General features: G+C 52.6%; 1 protein-coding gene across 3 annotated transcripts in view; it reads right to left on the bottom strand.

The window, feature by feature from the left end:
• The window catches only part of Rai1 (retinoic acid induced 1), a 119,317-nt gene that overhangs the window by 66,416 nt on the left and 25,718 nt on the right, over positions 1 to 27,183 (bottom strand). For 2 of the 3 annotated variants that reach the window (XM_047546215.1, XM_047546212.1), the window contains exon 2: positions 12,393 to 12,524. The gene's annotated coding sequence lies outside the window, so the exon portion shown is untranslated. Of the gene's footprint in view, positions 1 to 12,392; positions 12,792 to 27,183 lie in introns of those variants that run through there. The other variant, XM_047546213.1, reaches the window with a different exon arrangement.

The following is a 27,183-nucleotide window of genomic DNA, read 5'->3' as shown; positions in this document are numbered from 1 at the left end:
TCCATCTCCAGAAATGCCAGCACTCTCCATAAAGGCTCCATCCTAACTCCAAGAACGTTCCACTTCCAGAAATGCCACATCCCATCTCCAGAGATGTTGCATTTCAGCTCCCAAAATACCTCATCTCCAGAAGTGCCCTATTTTATTTCCAGAAATACTCCAGCATCATCTTCAAAATCACTCCACTTCCAGAGGCACTACAGTACCTCTAGAAAGATTTTGTTCTCAGAAATGTTAAATTCTGGCCATGCTCAGAATCTAGAAGGCCTCATCTTCACTTAAAAAAAAAAAAAAAAAAAAAACAACAAAAACCCTGTTATCTCTAGAAGTATTCTCATTTTATCTTCAAACAAGCCTGTTTCACTGTCAGAAATGCCCCTCCTCCAGAAATGCTTACCATCTCATCTCTAGAAATGTCTCCAGAAGTGCTGTTTCATTTCTAGAAACATCCCATTTCTGGAAATGTTCCAGCTTCTTTGGAAATGCCCATGGCAAAGGTTTCTCTGTTTGGCCCAGATGCAGGAGAAACTCAGAGACCCTCTTCCTTCAGGATCTCCTGGGAGAAGCTGTGCAGTGACCAGATCTCCTCCCTATCCCTTTGGTTCCTTGGTCCCTCCTGACCATTTGCTGGGTCTGCCCTTGTCTGAGGAGCAAGGATGAAGTCAAGAGCTATGCTGCAAATGCTGATGTCTCTGGAATGAGGGAGCATGAATGGGGAGGACTGCTAGTGTTTGGGAACCTCCCAAGTCTGTCCTGGGGGCAAGATGAGTGACAGAGGCTTGGGGTGTGAAGAAATGAACCAAGATGGAGTTGGTGGAGGTCTTGGCATAGCCTCCTCCCCATAAACGCCATCAATGTGATGTGCACGCCAAGTGCACATAATGATATTTCATGATAATACTTACGCAGTGCACAGAAATGCCCATCCCACCTTTCAGAGCCATACACCACACACACAGCATGGAAACAGGTACCCAACACCAGCAGCCCTCCCCCCACATGCCCACACAACACAGACACACACATGAGTCCACTCTCTTACTTCCCACACTTGAACCCACCATACATCCCATTTCCATTTCCCAGGTCTCTTATGGGTGGAGTTCTGAGGACAAGAAGGAGCAGAAGTCACACCCTCCAGCTAGTCTGGGTTGACAAGATGGGGCGGCCTTGCAACTGCTTGGTACCAACTGGGGAAATTAAAGTTAGAAGGGACTACAAAAGGAAGGAAGATGCACATTTGGCATCTGCTTGCATACCTACTAAGATGGGGTGTTCAACCCATTCTGGGGAGCCCAGGTCACTTCCAAATGATAGAGGTTCTTCTTTGGGTGGAACTGAAATCAGCCTCTGTCATCTTTGTCTACATAGTCAAACACTGCTCTCCAGACATGTAGAGCCCAGCTCCTGTTGTAATTTCAGACTGAAATTATCCCCTCCTTGTTCCATGTCAGGTGGAAGAGATAAGGGGGCAGCTGTGCTGTAGGGAGGAGACTTGGAGGTAGCTAAGTGCAGGATGAGCCAGTACCAGCACACAAGCTTAAGACACACACAAATGTGTAAGCACACAGACGTGCCCCATGCAGGTCCAAGGAGTTCACATGCAGACACAGACGAACATGCAGTATGTCCACATGGGTACAACCGCACATGGGAGGAAGAAAATGAACCCCTGGCGTGCTCCAGGTCCGTCCTGTACCAGTGTCCCTGATGCCTCTGCAGGGGCAAATTCTCAGAGCCCTTAGGTGGATGGGAGGGAAAGGGGCTCTGCCTCGATGATCTCCACTCCCAGAGGCATTGCTTAGTTCTGGTCTGCTCCCACGGGAGGATAATTACCATTTATTAAGCCTCCCAATTTAGAATCAGCCTCAATTAACTGGGACCTCCCAAGCCCCCCTTTTTGATCCTTTGGGGCCAAGGGCAGATGTGAATAGAGCTTGAGCATGCCCTTCAGTGTGCCCTTGGCATGGGCTCCTTAGACTGACACCCCCAACTACCCTGCTCTTGCCTAGAAAAGAGGCTTTGACATCTGTCCCCCAACCACCCTTGTTCCCTCTTGGTCCAGGAAACTCATTTTCTCTTTGCCCCTGACCTCCCTCCTCTGGAACTGAGATCCTCACCCCACAATGGGAGCAGAATAAAGAATACCAAAGTTGAACTTGAATCTGAATGAACCATGGTCCCAGGGTCCAACATGGAGGCAAGCTGGGGACAGGCTGTGGGGGTGGCCAAGCACCCCCAGTTTCTCAGCTCCTGGGAGCTGCCAGGCCTTCTGGAGAGGCTCCTACATTGGTATTCTCTGTCCCTCACAGCCCAAATTACACCAGCTCTCCTGGGACCCTTTTATCGCACGTTGTCATTTCAGCAAAAGGTTATGTACGAGAACATCGAAATCCTTCCTGCATATTAACTAAAAAGAGCATTCTTAAAAATGCACAAGAAAAAAAGATCACCTCAGAGCCCATTTTTACAGGGGCTTAGATCAGGATGAGCACTGGACTGGGAGTTAGGGGTAGGAGTCCTTGTCAGAGTCTTGTCCTCACCAGCACCCAGGGGGTGTCACTTCACCTCTCTGAGCTCCAGTTTTCCGGCCTGCTACAAATGGGAACGAAAGCCCCCACAAAAATGCCCTATCAGGAATGCCGGGAGGGTCATATGATTGACTGCAATGAATGAATCATGTTCTAGAACAAGCAGAATCCTATCAGTGTTTGTATTCAGGCTTTGCCAACCAAGTACTTAACAGGCAAAGGGAACATGGTATTATCCCCAAGCCTTCTGAGCCCTTTCACACCTCCCACCTCCCTGTCATTCCCCAGGCAGTTGCCCCACCTGGTGCACCCTCTCCTTTTGTGGGGGGAGGGGAGAATTCTTGGAAAACACCTTCAAGACCCAGTTTGCAGTCAGTTCCTTGGCTGTAACTTTTAATAGATAGGCTTCAAAAATGTAATCTGCCCGATGTCAGTGAAACCCAGGGTGCTGGGGTCAGACTCTGGGGTCGGGGTTCTACCCTACCAAAGGTAGGGGTGCTCTGTTTATGGTGCCTGTGGACTGGCAATGTCAACCTGCTGGGTTTTTTAAAGAAAAGCAAAAAAGATTTTTATGTGAAATCTGATGTTATTTTTACTTGTGCTGGTCAAACAGCGCCCATCCGAGGATGTCACCTCTTCAGCCTCAATTGCTCTCTGCGAAGACAGGTGGTCTGTTTAGAGGCCCTGTGTGAGAGGAAAGGGCCTTTGGGTCAGGATCACAGGGAGGACACAAAGCACACTCAGGTGACAAAACTCACTGGCCACTGGGCTACAAGGGCCTCTTTGGGTCTTGCTCTGAGGATAACAGAGTCCACCTCTAGAAGGGGACAAGAGGAATGCAGAAGTCCCTGGCATGAGAACGAGCTCAGTAGGAATCTGTGGGATCAATGAGGGAGGAAAGGCCTCACAAAGGTTAGTTCTATTTATTGTCAGGGGTCTGTCCTTCTAAGTCAATCTCACTGTTAAGGCTACAAGGCACCAGGAAAGAAACCAAGCTCTGTACAAATGAGGAGATGTCCAGAGAGGCAGGACACTTCTTGCATCACCCAGCAGTGAGTATGAATGACAGCTCAGCCAGAGGTCCTGGGTGGCTGATTCCTTTTAGTCACTACAGTGTGACCTGTGATCCCAGACCCCAAACATGAGGAGTGTCTTTAGGGTACTAGGAAAGTCTACCCTGCCCAAACCCATTCCTGCTTCAGGCATGCTGCCTGCCTGGGCCTCCACCACTAGACAGCCTCCCTTGAAGTTAAGCCCTCCCACCTGCAAATGTCCAGGAAGGAGGGCCACACTCTGACTCCAGCCCTGGGTTCATCTCCAGTTTAGCTTCTTGGCTCATGGGATCTTGAACCAGAGTTGCCAGATCTCTTAAAATTTGTTTCTTCATCTGAAAAATGGGGATGGCAGGAACCCTTTTGCTGGCAGGGAGGGTTTGAAGACAGGAAATTAAGATGCTGGGGCCTGGTACCCCGGAGGCCTTGTGCAGAAGAAGCTTTGGGCCTGTCCTGGGTGCTTGCCCAGGCCCTGGGTGCTATTCCTCCTTCTATGCCAGGCTTTCTTTTAGGGAATTGCAATCTGCTGGGCTTTAATTACTGGTCCCAGAGGACTGCCACCTCCTTCCCCAGTTGAGACTTAACAATCTCTCTCAAGGCTCCACGTGCTACAGGGCTGGGCTGGGCTGAGCTGCTCTGGGCTCAGGCGGGAGGTCTGATCAGGCCCTGCTTCCCTCTGATTGGGTCCCCAGGAGGAAGCTCCTATCCTATCCACATCCCACCTGTTAGACTCAAGAGTGCTCAGGGGGTAAAGAGGGGCCCTGGAGAAGAGCATGGGTAGCCTGAGATCATGCAGCCCCACCCAGGGCCTCTCCCATCCTCCTGGTTCCTCTCCTCAGTGGTCCCAAGTGGCACAGCCATGTTCCCTGCCTGGAGCACTCTTCTTTTTCTACTGCCTTCATGATAAACCTTTCATGGCAATGGAGGCCTCAGATTCCTTTCCAGCTTCTGCTCCTGCCAGTGCTTCCCCTGCTCCCCTTGACCTTCTAGAGTTGCTTACAGTGCACACACACTCCATGCTGTTCAGGTCCCAGGCCTCCAGGGATGCTGTGAGGAGCAGCCAGTCTTCCTCCTGCAGAAAACACTTCTGGAACTATGTCCTTTTCTCCAGGATGCCTGCTGGACTCTCCCTGGGCAGGGCCTCTTGGCCAGACCCACAGGGGCTATCTGCAAATGCTGAAGGACTGAGGAAATGAAAGGCAGCCTGTGACACAAGGCATGGATCAGACAGATGCTGGGGAGTTCTGGCTCAGCCCCCTCCCCACCACTGCCAGACATGAGCAGGGTCAGGCTGACCAGCCTCAGTCTGGTCCAAACCCCCGCTGACCCCAATGCTCACTGCTAACAAGGGCCATCTGACTGTGAAACATGCATGAGGCTGGCTGGCTTTGCGCCCGGCACCCCAGTGGTTCTCAAGGCCTGCCTCCCCAGACATCATCTCCCATGGCCTCTTTGGCCACCCGGGGGGCTCAGGCTGAAGCCCTGTGATACAAGCCAGCTCAGAACCAGGGCCCTGTAGCCAGGCAGCCCACAACAGGGTAGCACCAGCAAAGCTTCTCCCTCCGCCTCTGTGCCCCAGGGAAACTCTTGAAAAATCTCTGGCATGTCCTTCCTAGACCCTGTGCCTTGGTCCCTCGGTCCTGGTGAGGGAACCTCATCTGATCCCCCAGCCCTGCCAGGGCCTCACAAAACAAAAATGAGCAAGAGAACTTCGCCGTCCTGCTCCACTTGCACTGCAGGACTCTCATCCTGAGCGCTGGGTGACAGCAATTAAGTCAGGGTGCAAAATGGTGGCATGGAGTCTAAATGTGGTCTGTAGCTGTGTTGCTGAATTGGGTGACAGCATATACAAACCAGGACATGTCATGGAAACATCCGATACCTGGTTTCTGGAAAAGTAGGTGAGGGCACCCAGGCTGCATTCCAGTGTGTCACTCTGGCTGAGCTGCCACACCCCAGGAGATCCAGGCAGGCTCCATGCCCTCATCAGCACCGCCTGCCTGGCTGTTCAGAGCATGAGGGTTGGTGGCCCCTGCATTATACAAACATGAGTCTTCTTGTGATCCCTCCTCCAAGGTAACATGTTTGCATTTTAAGCAGGGCCTTCAAGGCTCTGACCCACGGCAGTGACAAATAGAGGCATTTCAGGCCCTTGGGAAGGCAGGTGAGGGTTATTTAGAGGGACGGCAGATACCAAGGTCATGAAAACCCCTGAGAAGTGGTAACTTGCAGGGATGACTGGGGGCAGGCGCGGCCTCTCTGCCTGCTTCAGTGCAAAGGGCTTTCTGTGAGAGGAGTAGAAATCTGTCTACCTCCTCTCCCAGTTCTGCCCTTGGGAAACAGGTGGACACTGACTTTTCCCATTCTACCTGCCCCTGGTGACACTATTTCTGGCTTTCAAACCTGCTCCTTGGTCAACCTCCCTCTGAGAATGTGGGACCAGGTCCAAGAAATCTCACTGAGACCCAGTCCAGCAGGATCATCCCCTCTCTTTTCCCAAACACTCTACCTTTGATAACATAACCTTGGGTGGGTCCAGTGAACCACACAGGTTCATATTGAGATGAGTCACCTGAACCCCAGACAGTCTCCTAGAAAGCATTGGATTCTACATCTCCCTCCCCAGGCGCAGCAAACTCAAGACCCTTGCTGCAGCAACACACAGCTGCCCTCAATGGGCAAACAGATGCACAAGTGAGCCCCTCTGTGCACTTGAACAAACTTGACCCGATTTTCCTTACTCTCCTGACAGTCCTATGAAGAAAAAGCTACGCACAAAAGAGAAGCTGAGGCTCAGAGAAGCAGAAAAAGCTCTTGCTTGTGGCCAATGATCTTGCTTCTGGGTGGGGCTGGGCACAGAGGCAGTTAATCATTTTACCTGAATATGTATCACTCTTATGGATCCCAGCAATACCTGATGCTGGGGCACAGGCTGAGCGTTACCTGGTTTATTATTTCTACTACTTTCTATCACCACAGTTCTTATAGGGTTGATGAGGGGTGAAGATAAGCTGGCAAGGCACAGTGGGACCAGGTCTGGACTTTTTCCAGAAAGGACTTGGCACATGTGCCCAGGAGTGTGGGTACACGGTGCCCAGCAGGCCCCAGGGGCCACCTGTGGCTGATCTGCAGAATCATCAACCAATATTCAGGGGGGAGATGTGGTGAGGGAGGTTAGTAAAGATGACATGAGTCAGACCAGAGCTGTTCCAGGTCAGCGAGTCATCTGGCTCCCCACAAAAAAGGACAGTGCAGCTGCCAGTGTGGCTCAGATCTCAGAAAGGAACAATCTCAGAGGCCATGGAAAATGAAAAAGTCTTGGGAGCTCTAGCTGAGGGAGGGGCTCATAGGGGGAGTCTGGGGACAGTTGGGAGCTAAGACGGGGCTGTAGGCCTTGAGATCAGACAACTGGTGTCTCCAACATCTGGTTGCAAGACGTGAAGCATGTCATCTCTCTGTGACACTGGAACCACACACACAGACAGACGCATAGGAAGGGTTTAAACAACAGGCCTCGTGCTGGGCACGTATGTGCAGACCCATGTGGCTGAGATGGTTGCCACCCAGCCTCTAAGACCTCAGACACCACCTGGGGAAGAGTCCTGAAAATTGAAAAGAGAAGCTCAAATCTGATTTGGGCACATGGCCCTGGACACCCTGCTGTATCATGACCTCCAAGCCTCTGCTCCCCTGTGAGCTGGGCTCGCCCTGGCTGTGTCATGTGGTTGGACCCGGCCCACCCTGCATCCTCTGGTGTCAGTCTCATTCTCTCCCTGGCTGGGGGATGTGAGCACGAATGGCTCAATCAGGATATAATCGTTTTTAATTAACGTGCGGATCATTTCACAGGCTGATCTCCTTGGAGACCACAGGGAAGATGGTCTTTTAAGATTTTCTTTTCCCTCCCCCAGCCCAACCTTCCCAGCCAAAGGTTGTTCCCCACTTTAACCCACCCAGCCGCAACCTTGAGAATAGCCTGATGCCTGGATCCCTGGTGGGGTCATTAGGAGGGACATGTGTGTCACACAGACAAACACACAAACACACATGTGCCCAAGTTTGGGGCATATCCCCCTGAAATGCACAAGTGGGATCTGAGAAGCACAGACATGTGCATGTACCCACACGCAGGGAACACAACAGACTCGCTTAGACAGACACACAGGCATGTATGCACAGCACATGCCAGAGCTGGAAGACACAGACAGACCCCTTAAGAAATATACAAAAAACTCCCACAAAAAAAGAGGCACAAAGATATGCACATTTGCACACACAGACACACCCCCAAGACAGAGACATCCAAACATACCCCCCCCACACACACACACAAACACAGATGAGCACCTGCTTGCAGAGCGACACATCACAGAAATGTCCACAAACTGACATGCTCATAGCAGGGTTTCTCCTAACCCTGATGGTTGGCATGCTGGCAGGGAAGGGAGTAAAAAGGCTCTCCCTCAGAGAGGGACTCAAAGTCACAATTATCTTGCACCCCACAAATATCCCTAAGCCCCTGAATTGGAGCACCCTGCCACCTGCTCCACAGGGGACTCAGAGAACAGAGAAACCACCACCCTAGGTCTTGTATGATACCCACTTAAGTCTGGTTCCTTCTGACCCCGAGATGCCTCTCATCTCTGTCTCCCAACAGCTGAGAGCCTGATCCAGAGTGTCCAGTCCTGGCCAGTTCTCACACCCCCACTGGGAACAATGTCACCCAGCCTCTCCTCTCAGTGCTAGATGGGGGTTGGGAAGGGCATCTTTCTCTCTTCTTTATTTTGACATAATTCTTTTCTCTTTTCCTACTTTTTCCTTCCCCCACTTTCCTCCTTCCAATATTTTGAATTCCTTTCTCTCTTTCTTCTCCATGCTCCTCCTCACCTTCCTTCTTCCCCAGGGGGCCTCAGGGGTCAATCACAGGCCAAGAGTTGAAGACATACCCTGTCCTCTCCCGCTCCCCCATACCACACATGTGATCTGTGCCAACACCTGCCCCTGCCTCCTGCACAGATAGATCTGTGCCTCTGGACAAGTAAACTGAAGCACTAGAGGCATTACCAGGGTCCCTTGAAAACTGCAGCCCCGCCCCTCTCACTGTACCTGCTCTGGATCCTCAGCTTTTCCCTCGAAAATGGGATGGCAAGGGCTGGGGATGTAGGTCAGAGGTAGAGCACTTGCCTAGCATGCACATTAGGCTTGATCCCCAGCTCCACCAAAAATGAAAGAAAGAAAGAAAGAGAGAGAGAGAGAGAGAGAGAGAGAGAGAGAGAGAGAGAGAGAGAGAGACAGGGGTAAGGGAGGGAAAGAAGGGAAGGAAAAGAAAAGGAAAATGGAATGGCAAAGAAAAGAGAGCTGTGAGGAATAGTGTCAGGGAGTTCATGAGTGGCCCCAAGTCCAAGAACACAGAAGTGTATATGACACAGAATGGCTGAGGAACCTGCCTGTGCTCCACTAACAATAGGCTGGTACTTTTCCTCACTTGAGGTATCAGTTCCCCTATCTGTGAAATGGGCACGATCAGACTAGAGGAACACCAGGGACCATTTGCAGAGGCAAAAACCAAAATGACAGATCAGTAGCTGGTTCTTGGCTGCTGCACAGCCCCATGATTACTGTGTGACCTTGGAGACTCACTTCCCCTCTGAGTTCTGGTTTCCTCCTCTGTCAAAGGAGAGAGGGTCAGACAGGTGATTCATTGCCAATCCTTCTTTCAGCTCTGGTGGAAGTTTCTAGATTGTGGGGAAGAACAGTGTCCCACTTATCCTGGGAAAATAGAGGCGCTCCTTCCTTGTACTGCAGGACTGTCAGAGCTTTTGGCACCAGCAGCATCATTTTGAGGAAATCATCTTAAACATAAGAAAAGCTCTCTGCACAAAACACATCCACTACATCATTCGTCAGGAACATCCAGAATGTTGAACAAAAGGGGAATATTAAGTAAATTATGGTACATCCACTTGACTGGAAAAGCCTAAAGACATTAACCATGGTGTTTATGAAGAGTTGGTTACAAAACAGGAAAGGGCTGGTGCTGTCGCCAGCAAAAAAAAAAAAAAAAAAAAAAAAAAAAATCAGGATATACATGTGAATATAGGGAATGACGACAGAGCCCTTAAAAAACCGACCAACCACCAAGTCCAACTGGCCTGGGAAGAATCACATCAAAATGTTAGCATTGCTGGAGCCCACCGAGGCTGTCAATAACCCTTTTTGTTTGTTTTTCTGTATTTTTCTGTGAGCCCTATTTTAAAACATACAAATCAAAAAGACTTCTTTTTCTAAACAATGACTAGATGCCTCCAATTGAGAAACTTTCCCCTTTCATTCATCAATTCATTCATTCGTTACTGATTCATTCACTCCTGCCAAACACAGGACACTATGAGTGTCCACAGTGTACGTGGCCCTAGGGGCTCTAAGCGAACAGCTCTCACCTACAGGAAATGGAAATTACCATCCAGGAGAAGGGAAGGTGACACAAATAAACCTATACTAAAGGGCTTGTGCTAGAGGGCCAAGGAACAGGCAGTCATCAATCCTGCCTCCGGTCACCCTCCCCCAGCTATCCCTCAACTGCTAGGGTCTCAGTTCAACCTATGGGTCAGAAAGTGACCCTTAAGGGCCAGGCCTTCAGATGGTGGTGAGGATAAGTGTAGAGAACTGAGCAAATGTTTTCCAAGGAACCAATCAGTCCAGAAGCCTTCTGAACCTAGTCAAAAGGTCGAAGGGGCCTCCCCTCCTCCTCTTCCTCCACCTCATCCCCGCCAACCCTTCCAGTTTCCCAGCGGACCTGGCTTGTAAACCCCTTTTCCCTCTGGACCACAAGTCTACAGCCTAGCTGTGAGAGACTCTCTGAGCTCTGATTTCTGCCTCCCCCAAGGTCCCTGAACAAGGAACCCACCCAGCCAGGTCCTGTTTGGCTGCTGTGAAGGGGGAGTACAGGGTCTGGAATCTGCTCACTCCTGTCAGCCTGTGTCATACTGTTAGCATGTCAGAGGGTCCAACAACATGTCCCTGCTGTGTGGGGGCTGACAGATTTCTGGGGGAGGGTTAACTCTTTCTATTCCTAGACCCAGGGAGAGAAGAGGCTGAAAATCGTCCAGTTCCCTGCCCCTCAAGATGCCTCCCCTCTCCCCCAGGAATTCTCTCTTTAAGTAGGAAGAGAAATGGTTTTCACCAGCCTGGATTGCCAGCTTGAGGTCTCTGGATCTGGCTCCCAATCCCAGAAAAGAAAGGGAAGGAGACACCCCTACCCCCCTGGGCTGCCTGCCTGGGAATCCAATTAAGGTTGATTTTCACAGACCCCCCCCCACCATGTCCAGCTAGTCCCACACCTCTACACCTCCCTCACCGGTTTACCCCTAAAGGAGCAAAAGGATCTAGGAGCTTTGAGTGCCAAGAAGGCTCTGATCTGGCAGAACCACCCCCGCCCCAACCCCCCACCCCCGCTCCCCGCTTATAACTGAGCCCCCCTTCAGGACTGCGGTCCCCAGAAATTCTCTGACCTAGCCCTCCCTTCCCATGGCCCCAGTGGGAAAAGAAGTTGTTCCCACCAATCCCCTCCCCCTCCATCTGCCCACCCCTGAGGGAGGGGCACAGGCCTCCGGATCTCCGGGTCACCAGAGCAGCAGCGTCTGCTGTGGATCGCAGGAGACAAACACTTCGTCACACAAGCACATCACCCTCGGGATCACCTCTCCAAACCCGCATTGTACAGGAGGGGAGGAGGCTGAGGTTAGAGGGGCCCTCGACGTGCCCCAGGGCAACAGCCAATCGCCATGCCCCAGCGGGTCGAAAATCCATGACCCCCGGCAGCGCACCCCAGCCGAACCTCGCCTCCCCCATGTACCCCAGACCCTGGCGCCATCCCATATCAACGTCTCCAACCCAAACAACACCCTTCCCAAAGTGTTCCCCCTCCCGCTGCCCGGGGCCCAGGGTCAGTGGCCCCAGGAGAGACTGAGCCACGACCCCCTCCCCACCACGGTAGAGGCGCGAGATTTCATTGTCAGCCAGGCCACTCTGCCGCGCGCGAGACGCGGACGCAGGGCAGGGGGGCTCCAGGAAAGCTCTGTGCGGGCAATGGGGAGGGGTCTCCGGGGGAAGTGTTTGAAGCTGCTCTGTCCAGATCCGGAAGCCGCTGGGGGAGGGAGGGAGGTGGGGGTGGGGAAAGCGCGACCTTAAGCACTTGAGGGCGGCAAAGAGGGGCCCCGGCCGCCCGAGGTAGCGCCGGGAGACGTCGGGGGCGCCGAGTCCCCCAGGAGGCCGCGCTCCCGGGAAGTTTCCCACCGGTTGCCCGGAGCAGGACCGGGTGCGCGGACCGCCCTCCCTGGCCCGACCAGCTCCGGGGCGTAGACGGCGAACTTGAAGAGAACTCCTTCCTTCTCCAGCATTCCTCACCTCCCAGTCTGCGGCCACCAGCCCCGCCATCTCGGCCCCAAGCCTTCCGCCTGGGCCACTGTCGCCAAGACCGCTCACCAATGCATTGTGGAGGAAAGGGAGGGGGGATCCCCAGCACAACCAAACTGCGGCCAAAAATTTTAAAAAAAGGAAAAAAAAAAAAAAGAAATTCTTTCTCCTGAGACCGATTCCCTCCACTGGCGTGGAAAACCCCAAACCAGGCAAATCCGCAACTCCAGCCAAGATCGCGGCGCGGCGGGAGGGGTGGCCGCGGCGGGTGGCGACCCTAGTCGGCAACCCTGGACTCGGGGCAGGTCTGAGTGCGGCGGCGGGCCGGGGGTTCAGGGAGCCCTCACGCCCGGAACAGCCTGCCGAGGACACAAAGCTCTGCCACCAACAATACCTGCGGGCTCCTCCTGGGTCTCCGGGGCGCCGGCGCTGCGCGTCTCGCCGTCTCCCTTTCCACCTCCGTCTCTGTTCTCTCGCGCGCGCTCTCCCCCTCTCCTCTTCCAGAACGCGGCGGCCAGATGAGATCCTTGGGAGGAAAAAAATGTGAGCGCTCGCACGATTCCTTTCTCTCCGCCCGCCGCTCGCAGCGGCCGGGGGCTCGCTCCTCTCCCTCGCGCTCCCGCGCGCGCCGCGCCTCCCGCGCCCCGCGTTTCCTTCTCAGCAGCCCCTGCGAGCGCCCTCAGTAGCCATTATTCACGGGCCGCCGGGGGACAGGAGGTAATTAGAGACGGCCCCGTGGCCGCATCCACTCGGCGAGCGCGATGCGGGCGCGGGGCGCGCGCGGGGAGGGGCGCGCGACGAGGGGGCTTGGCTGCGCGCAGCCCGCGCCCCAGACGCGGGGGAGGGGCGGGAAGAGGGGGAGGGGCAGGGAGCGAGAAGGCGGGGAGGAGTGGTGAGCTTGTAGAGGCAGCCAGAGGAGGGGGCGCCGGGGAGACGCTCCCGCGGCTCTCACCGCTGGGGCTCGGGGTCACCGGCTGCGAGGCTCTAAGGCGCTCAAGGACTAGGGGGGTGTGAGTGAGTGTGTGTGTGTGTGTGTGTGTGTGTGTACGCGCGCGCGCGCGCGCCTCAAAGAGCGAAGGGGAGGGAGGAAACGCTTTAATATTTTTCAGTGACTTAGGAGCCCGCGGGTGAGCTCTTGGCTGTGCGTTTAGGTCCGTGTGTGGATCAATGTGGCTTTATATTTCTGGTCTACCCTGCATGTGAACGTCAAGGGGCTTGTGGGGGGAACGTGGACTGGATATGAGCTTGTGAATGTGCTTCTGGGTCTCAGCGGGACTGAGTGATGCGGTGCCTGCGTGGAGTGGTGTGTTTGTGTGCAATTGTTTGTAGGGGATATGTGACTGCGTGGGTGGGACTGCGCTTGTGTGGGGTTGTGCGTGTGTGTACGGGATTGTGCCTGCGTGGGGCTGGAGGAGCGTTGTGCCTGTGAGGGGTTGTTTGAGTGGGCTGGCGGTTGTGAGGCTGTGGGCTGCGCGTGGAGGGGCAGTGCGCCTGTGCGGTCTGTGGGCTGGCCAGAGGCAATGGTCTGTAGCCGCCGGCGGCCGTGGGGCAGTGTTCTGCGTGCGGGTTTGAGGCCTGGAGGGCGGGGGCTAGCCCTCTTGGCGTCGGGGATCGCACCGCCGCAGAAGAACCGCTTAAGGCGCGAACAGGCAGCGCTGGGGTCAGGGCGCAGAGCGACGTGTAGTAACGGTGGAGGGGGAAGGCGGAGAGGAAGCAGGGGGGCCTTCTTTCCGTGGCTCCCCTCGCCGCACCAGAGACGCAGCTCAAGAGATCCTGCCACTTCCCAGCCCCAAGGTCCTAGAAGCACAGGATTTGGGAACCCCTGCCTGGCTGGGGAAGATGCTTATGGCTATGGAGATAGCAGGGAACGACACCGGAGATCCCGGGGCAGCCCAGAAGCACGCGAGGAAGGCCACCCAAAGAGGCGGGTCGCAGCCGGGAGACAGCCGAGGACTAGGTCGAGACAAAGAAGACTGGGGGCCTTGGAGCTGGACCGCGACCGAGAGGAGGCCTGCCCGCGCACTAAAGACCTGAGCGTGGTGCCGAGAGGCGGTGGCGCGACACCAGTTCGCCAGAGTACAGGGAGTCACTCCAGAGCCCCGGGGGCACGTAATTACGCGCCCCGGGCGGGGCTGCCGCAAGCCTGATTCTGAGTGCAGCTGGCGGTCATCGAGCCCCGAGGGCTGTGATTGAGTGTTTCCCTAGCCCTCCCCTTTTTAGGCCGCTAGCCGCCCAACCATTCATTCATCCTTCCCTTCATTCATTCATTCATCCATCCATCCATTCGATTATCCGCGCCAGATGTATCGCACAGGGCTCCCTGCACTTTGTCCGGTTGCGTCAGTCAGTCTTATTCTCTTAGGTCCCTACTTACACTTCCTCCTGCCTAGCAGGATAGGAGCACACCCAGGACCTCTATCACACTTGGGGTTTCTGCTCAGTGATTCCCTCATCTACTAAAGTTCCTCCTTGCCCCACTAAAATCTTCATACATCCTATGCCCCACCCCACCTGCACCCATAATTGTGTGCTAGGTGGGTGTAGGTGCCTTCCTCCAGGCCCTCCCTGAAGCCTGGTAGGCCTCCTTGGAGACGGCAGGCATAGGTGGCACTTCACCCCACTGCCTAATGGCACCTCAACTCAGTCCCCTCTGGCCTGGAGGTGGGGATGGGTACACATTAGTGCCTCTGGGTCACTGGCTGTAAAGGGCCTGGTAGCACTGAGGCACCATCAGTAGCCAGTGGACTGAAAGTTATTTCCTAACCTGCCAAATAAGAAACTGAAAAGAAGATTCCTGGGCTCTATCCCAGGCGGAATCCATCAGAATGTCTGGAGCCTCTGCCTAGAAATCAGTATTTTACAGTCTGGTGTGGACACCACTGGCATGGCACATCTTACAGTCTCCCCAGACCTCAGTGCTGCCCCTTACTTAGTCACTTAATAATCATGCCTTTCTATCAGAAATGAATCCCCAAGACCCAAGGCAGCCCCAGCTTCTCTCTGACTCTAGACTCCCCATCTTTAAAACATGGGGCTTCTTAGTGTTTACCTTTAATTATTGGGACTCGGAACCAGGGTCACTGGGTCCTGAGGCCACTGGGTGAGCCAAGAGAAGGCCCACTGTGGGCACCATTGAGCCTAGTGGCAGAAAATCCAAATCCCTGCTGGGGACCACCAACCTAGATAGACTCCTTAACCCCTGACACATCCTAAAGTAGCTGCCTGTCCTGGAAGGCATGGACAAACTTCCCTCCCTCCTGTCTCTGAGTAATCAGATGGAGAAAGTCCTCCTGGTTGCTTACGGGACCCCCACACAGTCAGGCCCCCAAGACCTTCCTGATCTCATGGCACATGCCTTTACCCTCACTCATCATGGAGTCCCTCCCTATTTCTTGAATCCAGCAGGTACCCTCTCACCTCAGAACCTGTGCACATGTCGGTCCCCCTTTGCTTGGAATCTTCTTCCCTGCTTTTTTTTTTTTTTTTTGTGGTGCTGGGGATCGAACCCAGGGCCTTGTGCTTGCAAGGCAAGCACTCTACCAACTGAGCTATCTCCCCAGCCCTTCTTCCCTGCTTTCTAAGACACCACAGAATTTACCTACTTATGTATTTCATAGGTATTTTTTGTTTGCTTCTTGGTATTCCACAGCTGGAATGGTGCCTGGTACACATTCTGTATTCGGTGAATGAGTGAATCAGTGAGCTGAAGCAAGCCCTAGTCCTAACTGGTACTGGGCTCCTCTTCTTTGAAAGAGGATAGTCCCCTTAGAAAAAAATGGATGGGGGAGATGGAGAACCTCACAGGCAGGACAGGTCACATGACTCACCTGAGTATCTCAGAATACCCTTCATGGATCCTAGGGTTTTACAGGGATGAAATGGTGGTGGGTTATCTTGTCACAGAGGAGAGCAGAGCCCTGCATCTGTTCTGCAGTTCTCTCTTTTGCTCCCTGAAGCTTCTTAGGGTAGTCCTGTGCAGAGATGTCCAGATTCCAGAGGGCTGTCATTCACATCTGCCAAAGGTGGACTGATACCCCTACCTGGCCAGGGCCCTTCCATAAGTTTAATTGCAAAGGGTCACAGGACAGCATAGAAAGGCTGGGATTTGTCCATCTCTGAGAGGCGAAACCCAGGCTCAGAGACTACAACAAGGATACCAAGGACACACAGCAAAGACAATCCAATCCCACCTGACAAGAAGATTCAAGAGAGGCCTTGTTTACCTCTGCCCAACGTGGTAGCTGGGCAGCTCAATATATATTTATTAAATGAACAGATGGAGTGGCAACGTGAAGATTCACACTTAGGTCTGAATGGCTCCCAAACTTCTTGTTCTGTCAGACCCTACTAGCAGGATTCCACAGGGTCATGGTGCAGCACCAGCACACAGAACCAATGACATCAGTACTAAGGAAACGACCCGCAGAAAAGACGGCATGGCAATCAGGCAGGTTTTCTGCTCTCCCAGATCTAACGCCCAACTTCTACTGTGTGAATCCTGCCCCAGGGGAGAGGGGATCCCCGCTGCTTGGCTCTGGAGAGTTCTGTAGGGCACTGGGGGCTGCTCATAGGTCTTCAAAGGCCTCATGCTTCCTGGTGAGGCCTGGATGTGCTCTGAAGGGCCCCGGTCTGGGCAGGTCTCCTTTTGTTTGCCCCTGCGCTTTCTGAATAGCTGCTTTCATACAAAATGCATATCCACTGAGAGGGAAACTGTGGAGAAAGGGTAGGGGAGGCAGGTAGGGGCTCCAGACAGGGGGACAAGGAAATGCAAGCCAAGGACAAGGTTCATCAACAGGCCACCAGGGACAGGGTTAGCCAGGGGTCCCCAGGTGGGCAAGGGGTGGGGAAGAGGACCATGGACTCTGTCCCCTACCAGGTTCAATTTCAAATTCAAACTCAGCCCTGGGCTGGCAGCCTCAGACTGCAACTCTACAGGTCTGGGGGAATGGGTCGGGCTGGTAAGTGCATCAGGTTTTTCCTTTATCAAATTTTTTTGGGGGGGAGGTTTTAATACATATGTCATCCATTATCCATTTATTGAATAAGGGTGGCAATTTCAAATCTTTATGTACCTTCCCCCTCCCCACCAGTCACCCTCTGCATGTCAGAGACTGGGTCCAGATGACTGACTTGCCCAAGGTCACACACCTTGAGTATGGTGGAATGATTCATCCATTGAGTTGGCAAATATTTCCTGAGCAACTGCTCCATGCTAGGCAATGTTCTTTATGTTGAGGATTGAGAGCAAGAAATGGGGCAATGCTTCCATTTTAGTCTTGGGACAGACAAGAAACAAATTGAATAAGGAAATGATGTATAGTCCTGTGGTTCATTCTAGAAATGTATCCTTGGGCAATTTTGTCTTCGTGTGAACATCATTGAGTGTTCTTACACAAAGTAAAACAAATGACACTAGGAGATGTGATCTTATGGAGCCACTGTGGCATATGTGGTTCATCATTGGCTGAAACATTATGTGGTACATGACTGTAGTATGTTACATTTAGGTGAGGCATATTATGGAAAAAACAAAGTTAGGGAAGAGGGCAGGGAGTCTGGCAGGGCTGTGTTTACACTGGGTGGTCAAGGAACTTATATCTGACAACCGACTTGAAAGATTAAGGTAAGAAGTGTGTAAACATCTGGGCAAGCGGGGGAGCTGTGTATGTGGAAGCAACAGCATGGACAGGACGGGCAAAGGCCCTGAGGCAGAGCTGCGCTTGTGGCTAGAGTGGAGTGAGCAATGTGGTGAGTCAGAAGAAACTGGGAACAGAGAAGGGACAAAAGGCCACACCTACAGGTCCCTGTAAACCACTGTAAAGACTTTGTCTTTTACAGTAAATGAGATGTGGGGTCTTTGTAGTGTTTTGAGCAGAGAAGGGACAGGATTTCCCTTAGGTCCTCATAGCACCCCCTAGCTGCCATGAAGAGAATGGATGTGGAGCTTCAAGCAGAAGCTGTGAGGCCAGTGAGCAGCCCGCACTGGGCCAGCGGGGCAATGATGGGGCCTGGCCAGGGTCGGGCAGATGAGAAAGATCAGATTTTGATTTTGAAGGTAAGGTTAACAGGATTGGAACCTACTTTGGGCCTGAGCAATTAACTAGAAAAACAGAGCCTCTGCAGTCTGCCAATTCATGCCAGTGGGCCTGGGGCAGCCCTCCTGCATGTACACCTGGGCAGGTGAGAAAACAAATGCTCAGGGAAGAATAGCCCCCTGCCCCTCAGCCTGCATGCTGCCCTTCATTTAATGACCTTCACCCTAACTGTTCACTTCAAACTGATGAAGAGGCCCCATTTTTAGAGAATATACCCTGACTTGGTACCCTGAGTCACATTTTATGAGCATATTGACTTGGGCTAGTGGCTGCCAGTTCTCCTCTTCCATGGATCCAGTTTTGTCTCCCAGATCAACCAAGATAATCTATCGCACAAATTTCTCCTTTGGCATATGTTTATGGAATGCCCGCTGCATGCCAGGTGTTATTCAGGTCACTGGGAGACAATAAACAAACAGACATCCCTGCCTTCATGGGGCTGGTGGGGGCATTGATAATTTCAGCCCCGTGCCTTTCTGTCCCGATCAGAACACTCTGATGCCTTGGACTCCCTCAGGGAGCTGGGCTACCATGTGAAACTGAGCAGACATTAGAAAAACATGTTTTTCTTTGAAGGCAAAGAACTTCATATTTCAGCTGGTGTGTGGGGGGGGGAGCCATCAGGAGTATAAATATCCAAGTTCCCTTAAGTTTTGGGAACATATTCAAATAGCATGCCCCCCAGTCTCCCTTGCTCCCCAAATCCCAGGGGCTGGCAGTGCAGATTAGAGGGTGAACCGGAATGCCCTGGAGTAGGTGCACAGCAGAAGGGCTGCGCTGGTGTCCGCCTCTCTCGTTGGGGCACATCCCCGTCTCTTCCCTGGACTGGGGCCTACCTGAGAATGCTGGTGCCAGGACAAGACCAGTGCTTTTTCTGCCTGCCTTTCATCTGAGTGGTCTTTGATCTCTTCTGTCTGTGGTTTCTCTGCTGTCTGTCTATCCTTCCTTATGAGGCTATGGGAGGCCACCAGATGAGATCCATGAAACTCCAGGCTCACAGGACAGAGTCTGAGTTGAGGCCCCCCTCCACCCATCCATGTGGGGCTCTGCCCACTGGACATGGGGTCTCCCTGCAGGTCTATGGCCTCATCTCCTTGGCCTCTATGGCTCCTCCTCCTAGGCGATCCTTCCTCCTGGGATCTTGGGAGGTGTTTACCTTCCTTTCTCAGCTTCAGCATCTGAGTGAAATGGAAGTGGCAGGGCCCAGGTGTGGTAGCAGGAGGCTGGCCAGGGGAAGGAGGGAGGACAGAGAATGGAGGGACAGCTGCAAGGCAAGATGGACGGGAGGTGGGGAAGGAGGAGGAGGGGGATGAGAGCAGATGAAGGGGAGAGGCAGAAAGAGGTAGGGAGAGAGGAGGGAAGAAGGGGTGACAGTCACTGGATGGGCCCAGAGGAGAGGCACCAAGAGAGGTGGCAGGGTTTCCTCTCAGTCTTACAGGGAAGGTGCTGCTCTGCGTTCTCTGTAGTCCTGGGTCCTGTGCACATCTTGGTCCCTGGTTCTGATGACAGCACAGCTGGCCTGACTGGGAGTCTCTGTCATGGGCACAGAACAGCTCGGCCACACCCCTGCTCAGTGTCTTTTTGCCCCAGCGTCTATGCTCAGGGCCCAGATCCGCCCCTCAGTCAGGGAGGCACCACAGGCTGGGCCAAGTGGCTGAGGCCTAATCCTCTGTGCCAACACAGACTGAACTCTAGTCCCAGCCATAGACTGACCCCTGAGCTCGGCCAGACTGACCCTTCACCACAGCAGTAGCCACATTCTGATCCTTGACCCCAGTCCCAGCCACAGACTGACCCCTACTCTCTGCCACATGTGGACTTCTGACCCTAGCCACAGTGCCTAGTCACAGACAGACACCTGGCGTTGACCCAGCCACAGCCTGAACACAGATGCTGGTGCAGGCCTGTTGTGGTGATGATCCTGAGGATACTTTCCCACCAGGTCACCAGGGACCGTGTGGGAAGGCCAGGAGAGGCCCAGCTCAGCACCATCCCACCACTGTGACATACTATTAACCCTGCACCTGCCTTGTGCTAAGGCCACAGGGCTGGGGTGACCATGAAGTCCAAGGCTTCTGACACTTTCCTAGAGAAGAGTCCAGCAGCACCAGGTGGGGGCAGCTGGCCAGGAGCCAAAGTGGCCAAGCCAGGGTGTGCAGCCAGACACACACAGAGACACGCCCAGTACAAAATACCCAGCACCAGACAGATCAGTGTACACACACAGCACAGCCCCAACCTATGCAAACGTACACTTAGACACACAAAGGCACAACACACACACGTATATACACACACACAAATAATAAGCACAAAATCAAATATGCACTCATATATAAAGATTCCACCACTGCCACTGGACAGGGCTCCCAGGACAGCCGACCCATGTCACCTGGACAGTCCTTCATCCCCAGATACCCAAGAATGGAAATGATGGCACCCCCACTTCCTTCCTCTCTTCCTGAAAGGGGCCCAGGAAAGCACCTAGGACTGGGACGCCAGGCCTGAGTGCTGGCTGTGCCTCTTTTTGGGGCTGAGGGCAGCCTGGGCCTTTCCTGGGGCCCTGTGCCTTCCTCTGCCTGCCTCAAAGAACCAGAGAGCTGGCAGGGTGTGCTACCTCCCATATTCATCTTACAGGGAGGGCCAAGGAGGCCTGGGGGCCCAGCCCACATCACCTCAGATGCCAGGACACACATAAATATGGATGCCCTGGGATACACACACCCTCCCTCAATCACACAGACACACAGAGATGTGCACACAGACATGGACGCGTGTACACGTACATGTGACATGCACACCTAAGGACATGCAGACTTCTCTGTGTAACAGCGCACACACACACATGCATGCCTATGTGTCAGTTACCTGCCTTCATGCATCTTTTCCCTGACCCCAGCGGTCCCAGGGATGGGAGTTCCTAGGCTGTGGGAATCTCTGGGTGGCTCAACCACTCCTCAATTGACCCCTTCAGTCCTTTCCAAGTTCAGCTCAGAACTCCATGGGCCATTGCCCAACCTGGACATATGGTGCCAGGAATGCTGACCATGAGGCTTCTCCTGGTCCCAGGTGAGGATCCCTGACTTTATCTGAGTGGCAGACACAGCTCCTCTCACCCTGGCTGGTGATGACATACATGTCTTTAAGTTTTTGGCATGATTTAGTCAACTCCCTTCTTGCTAAGAGAGACCCAGGCCCCTGCCTCAGTTTTGCCATCTGTAAAATGGGACACGAGTGGGTTGACCTTAAGTGTTCACTCTGACTTGGGAGGGCAAAGAACAGTTAGGCAACTGGAGGACATGGACCTGAATACCTGGATGTTCAGGGGCAGCTCAGCCCCTCAGAGCCTCCACTTGCCTGTCTTTAAGTGGACAAGGGCTTGATGTACTCAGTTCTGGTGAAGGTGGGTCAGGGGGATAAGCATGCCCTAGCAGGAGCCCAGCTCAGAGCTCCACTAGCTTCTGCAGACAGGGTGAACCTAGGGACCATGTGAATGTCAAAGCCTGAATCTACAGAGATGGCCTCTGGAAAGATGGAAGAGAAATTGCTGATCAAAACTGAACCTTGATTTAGCCTGTGTAAGGCCCTGGATTTGATTGCCAGCACCAAAAAATAAAATAAAATAAAAATTGGGCTAAGGAGTATAGCTCAGTGACAGAGCACTTGCCCAGCATGCACAAGGCCCTGAGTTCCATCCCCAGTACTGCAATCAATTCATCAATTGACCCTTGGAGGTTCAGGAGTAGGAGGAAACTTCACCATTGAACTATTTGACTTTCTACCACAGGAATGTAGAAATGGAGGTGGAAGAGATGATGATGACTATTGTTCTAGTGTTTTCCACCTGGTGCATCGCAGAATCCCTTGGTAGAATCCAGGTGCAAAGGGAAGGGAGTGGCATGCAAGCTGGTGCTAAGCCAAGCATCCCACATGATATCTTCGTGTCAATCATTTGAGGTAGGTGTCCCTGGCCCATTTCAGAGATATGAAAACTGAGGCTTAGAGGGCAGAAAAAAAGGCACAGGCCTGAGGGACTCAGGGTTTGAACCACTGCCCTAGATACCTAGAAAGTTCCTGACTGAGTGGGAAAGTGACCGCTCCCATCCTCCCCACACCCTAACAGGAAAGGTGCTGCTCCTGCTTGTCCCCAGTGCAAGTCCTGCCACTGTCCCATCATGGCTGTGTTACTTGGGCAGCTCTATATCCTCTCTGGGCCCCAATTTCTAGAGCTGAGAAGAGGGATAGTGCTTCTGGCCCTGCTCATCTCACAGCGGGTGATATGAGAGGGCGGGAAAGCAGCTTTCCACCTAAAGCCCAGGAGGTAGAAGACGAGGTTGCTGTCACCCTCGACATAGCAAAGAGCTGGAGAATCCTACTGACCCCAGCACAAAGAGAGCAGGTTTAAGGCTCATTCACCGTGTAAACTGACAAGGCCAAGAGCTAGGCCCAACCAAGCACAAGTACTTCCTTCTACTCCTGTCTCTACACACTTCTATGGTGGAAAGATTGATGGTGGAGTTTTTTTTAGACAATTCACAACGCTCCTGCTATAGTTTGTAACCACGAACCCATACAGGAATTTGATCCCAAAGTCTTTATATTAATAGTGTTAAGAGGGTGGAAACTTGCTGTGTGCAGTGGCATCTACCTGTAATCCCAGTGACTTGGGAGGCTGAGACGGGAAGATTGCAAGTTCAAGGTCAACCTGGGCAGCTTGGGGAGACCCTATCTCAAAATAGTAAATGAAAAGGGCTGGGGATATAGTTCAGTGGTATAACACCCCTAGCTTCCACCTCCAGAGCCTCAAAAACAAAATGAAACAAAGAGGGCAGAAGTTTAATCCCACCATGGTGTTTAGAGATGGGACCTTTGGAAAGTGATTAGATTAGGTCATTATAGAATGGAGCCCCTGTGACCAAATCCTGGTGGCTTTCTAAAGAAAGAGGAGGAAAGAGACCACATAAACACAGATGCACACATATTCCTGCCACAATATGATGCAGTCAGAGGGGCTGTGCCAGAATCTACACCATGCTATTTGAACTTTGAACCTCCAGAACCATGAGCCAGAATAAACCTCTTCTCTTTATAAAGTAGCCTGCCCCCAGTGTTTCATTATAGTAACAAAAAGCTGACTAACACAGCTCCCAAAACATGTGCCAAGAGACTCACACCCAGATACTTCACATTATGTTTTGGATCCCCAGCTTTTCCACCTTTAAAACAGGGAGAACAGCAGGGCCTAGATCATGTTGAGGAGGAACCAAAATGAGTACACCAGGAGGTACTCAGAAGTCACCATAGGGTTTGTCATGTTGTGAACCCTTGAGAAATGTCAGTCCTGATGACTGTCACTTCCTCCTGGTCCATGGAGAGGTAAGACCTCATTCTCTGGGATAAGTATCAACTTCCAATTTCACAGTGATGACCAGAACATGGAATTTAAAAGTCCTACTTGGTTGTGCTGCCAGGCCAAGCTGAAGGCCACCCACTCTTTGACCCTAATGCCAAGAGACCACCGACGTATGCCCTGGGTACTAGTGCTCAATCTCTTCATGACCTCCCAGCGGCCATGCAAGGGGCTCCTTGCTGCAGACCCAGAAACTGGGGTTCAGAGAGGGAGCTGGGGAAGGGTAGAAGCAACCGGAAGACAGATTTCACCTCCATATAAGGAAGAGCTTGCTAACAGGCAGAGTTGCCCAGAAATGGAAGGAGTGAGCTGCGGTGGTGAGCGGCCCGAGACTGCAGGCATGCAAGGAGAAAAGGGCAGGCAGTGCGGGTGGGCGGCCGGGACACTGCACAGGCGAGGACTGCCGGCATCTCTGGTCCTGTGACTTGACCAAGGCCATGTGAGCGGGAATGGAATTCCAGCAGGTCAGTGCTGGGGGCCAGGGCAACTGACTCCTGCTCCAAATCCCCCACGTGGAAAGTGTGGGACTGGAGAGACGCCAAGATCCCCCCCAGGTCACAGAGTATTCTTTTTTTGAGGCAAATACCTACCTTTAATTTTAAAAAAGGTGTAAAGTACACAAAAACAGAAAGAAAACAGAAGTCCAGAATCCTCCTCCCCCATGACTGTCAATATTTCCTTGCAATCTTTTGTATGTGCATCAATTTTGGCTAGAAATCCTAATGTGCTTCAAAATAATTTTTTAAAAATAGTTTTAGTTGTAGATGGATGCAATAACTTTATTTTTATTTACTTATTTTTATGTGGTGCTGAGGATTGAACTCAGTGCCTCACACATGAGGCGAGTGCTCTACCACTGAGCCACAACCCTGGCCCCAAAATAATTTTTTATTGAGATATAATTTACATAATATAAAATTCTCCCTTTTAGCTGGGTGTGGTGGCGCATGCCTATAATCCCAGTGACTTGGGAGGCTGAGGCAGGAGGGTCACAAATTCGAGGTCAGCCTGGGCAACTTAGCAAAATAAAAATCTCAAAATAAGAAAATGAAAAGGGCTAGAGATGTCACTCAGTGGTAAAGTGCCTGCTTAGCATGCATGAGTTCCTGGGTTCAATCCCCAGCACTGCATTCAAAACAAAACAAAACACTCTTCAAAGTGGACAATCCAGTGGTTTTTGATACATCCACAGAGTCATCTGACCAATACCACTATCTGATTTTGGAACATTTGATTCCCTCCCTAAAAGAAATCCTGTCCCATCAGCAGCCACCGGCCCCTGGCAATACTCACATACGTCAGGACTCTATGGATTTGCATGTTCTGGACATTTCATATGAACAGGATCATAGGATGCATAGCCTTTTGCACCTGGCACTGGTGTATTTTTAATGTACATTTTTCAAATCCTATTTTCACCTAGAATTACAAAGTCACCTTTTCCATATTGCCACCAAGATCTTGTAATAAATATGTCAAACACTTGAATACTTTGGAGAAATTTTTAATAGTTTACTCAATTCCCTGGTGACCACTGCCAGTCTGCTGAGGCCCCACTGTTGTTTGGCCAGACCAGTTCAGTGACCTCCTCCTTGGCTTCCCTGTCCCCATCCTTGCCTGCTTTGGTCCTGATAGCAGCCAGACAGAGCCTGTTAAATGGAAGTCAGATTATGTTCCTCCTTTACCCAGAACCCTTAATGGCTCCCATCTCACAAAGAACTTAAAACCAAACACACCACAACCCCCAGTCCCCCAGGCAATCTGACCTCTACATTCTGGGCACTGCCAGGGACTGGGAAGGTCAGGATAAAGGGTTTCTATCCCTCACCTTCCTCAACTCACAAATGACACAATTCCAAAATCAATGACTTCACTTCCTCCCACTCTCTTCCCTGTTCTCTCTGCTTCATCCACCTTGGCCTCCCAGTGACTGCTCAAACACACCAAGTACAGCCCCACCCCAGGGCCTTTGCACTGGTCATAGCTTCTGCCTGAAACACATTTCTCCTAGGTATCTGCCCAGCACCCCAGCCACTCTCTATTCTTGTAGGTCTGCTGTCTTTTTCTTCCTAACACTGACGACCTGGTATATCTGTTTATTCACTGCTTTCTCTCCCTCTAAGATGGCAGCTCTGTGGCAGGTTGTCTTGTTCATTGATAGATCCCCAGCACCTAGCCTCGGGTTGCAGCTGTGACTAGTTGGGCTGTTTCCAATAAAATAAGGAATGTAAAGAAGCAAATGGAAAACCCAAGCACCCCATACAGCAGACGTTACACACATGTCCAATGTGATGTTTAAACCACACGGTGCCTTTTGTTAAGTGAGCCAGCATCATTACATGAGAAGAGGTCACATAAAAATCCAAACTCTGGCTGCTGTAGAAAGCCCAGCTCTGGTCCCGTGGGGCCACACACCCTTGTGACCACCATCAGCAGCCATTGAGAGGCTAGGCCTGGGGCTCCCACCCATAGGTCCTGGGAGATGAATGCCTTCTGTCTCCTCAGAGACACCAGAGCTGTGGTGTCTGTGCCTGATATTAGAGCCCTAAAAGGCTCCAGCCTCCAGTGACGGCTCTCCATGTCTTTGTTTGATCTGGGGCCTTCCTGAGCACACCGAGCTCTCTCCATCCCCAAGTGGCTGCCATCCCCTGTGCCCAGTCTCCACTTCACCTTGTGTCTTCTAAGGGCCTCACTTCCCCTGAGGACCCTTGAAGCGCTTCAGCACTGCATCTGTGCCCGGTGTGCCCTGCTCCCCTCTGACTGTGAGCTGGGGGCTCTGCCCGCTGCCTCCCCAGCCCAGCATGCAACAGGCACACTGGTTATGGAGCAGCACCCATGGGGGGGCAGCAGGAGGAGCTGAGGGTCTGGGTCATGATTGGTACCCCCATGCCTTTGTCCATCATCTATTGTGTGCCAGAGGGCAGGGGTACACAAAGATGTGAAAACCAGGGGGAAGCTGGCAGTGGGGAGCCGGGTCCAGCAGGAAGGCGGCACTCAGGCCAGGTGTGCTGCTGCAGCTGGGCCTGTGTGTGCACACGCGTGCTCAGGACCAGGAGGGAGGGCTCCACACCGGGATGTGTCCTGTGTTCTCCCAGGGCCTCAGTCTCCCTACCTGGGCAAAATGCTCCCCGATCACTGGCCTCTCAGGCCCCGCTGCCCGCCCCGCCTCCCCATCCTGGAGAGGTTTTCCGGGTACTGCGGCCCTGCCTTCCCATCCATCAGGATTTTGCTGCATTCCTGTGAGTCATTCTCCAAACAAACCGTGCGAGGGAGAGAAGGGAGCAGGGGAGGGGGAGGGGAGGCTGGAAAACAAATCCAGTCCTATTTCCTCCCTCCTGCCTGTCCCCCAGACCCCCCTCCCACGCACACATGGGGCCCCCAGGAGAGCTCTGAGTATTAGGCTGGTCAGCTTGTGCTGTGGATTTGCTGTGTGACCTTGGGCAAGACCCTTGCCCTCTCTGGGTCTCTGGAGAAAATTACCTGAAGGTTCACACCTACAGGATGCACAGGATTCTGAGAAGGCTCAGATGAGGCAAAATGTTGTCCTGGTGTTTTCAAAGCCGCCAGTGCTCACTTCCTTGCCCTTAATCCTCCCTACTTCTGAAATGAGGAGAGGGCAAATCTTTGGTAGCCACACTTGCAGACACAGCTAGACATGGACAGCCCAGATGTCCAAGGGG

This window comes from Sciurus carolinensis, chromosome 3 (genome assembly GCF_902686445.1).
Source record: "Sciurus carolinensis chromosome 3, mSciCar1.2, whole genome shotgun sequence".
NCBI classification, from domain to species: domain Eukaryota; kingdom Metazoa; phylum Chordata; class Mammalia; order Rodentia; family Sciuridae; genus Sciurus; species Sciurus carolinensis.
The sequence above is the reverse complement of the archived record's forward strand: the minus strand, read 5'-3'. Positions and strand labels throughout refer to the sequence as shown.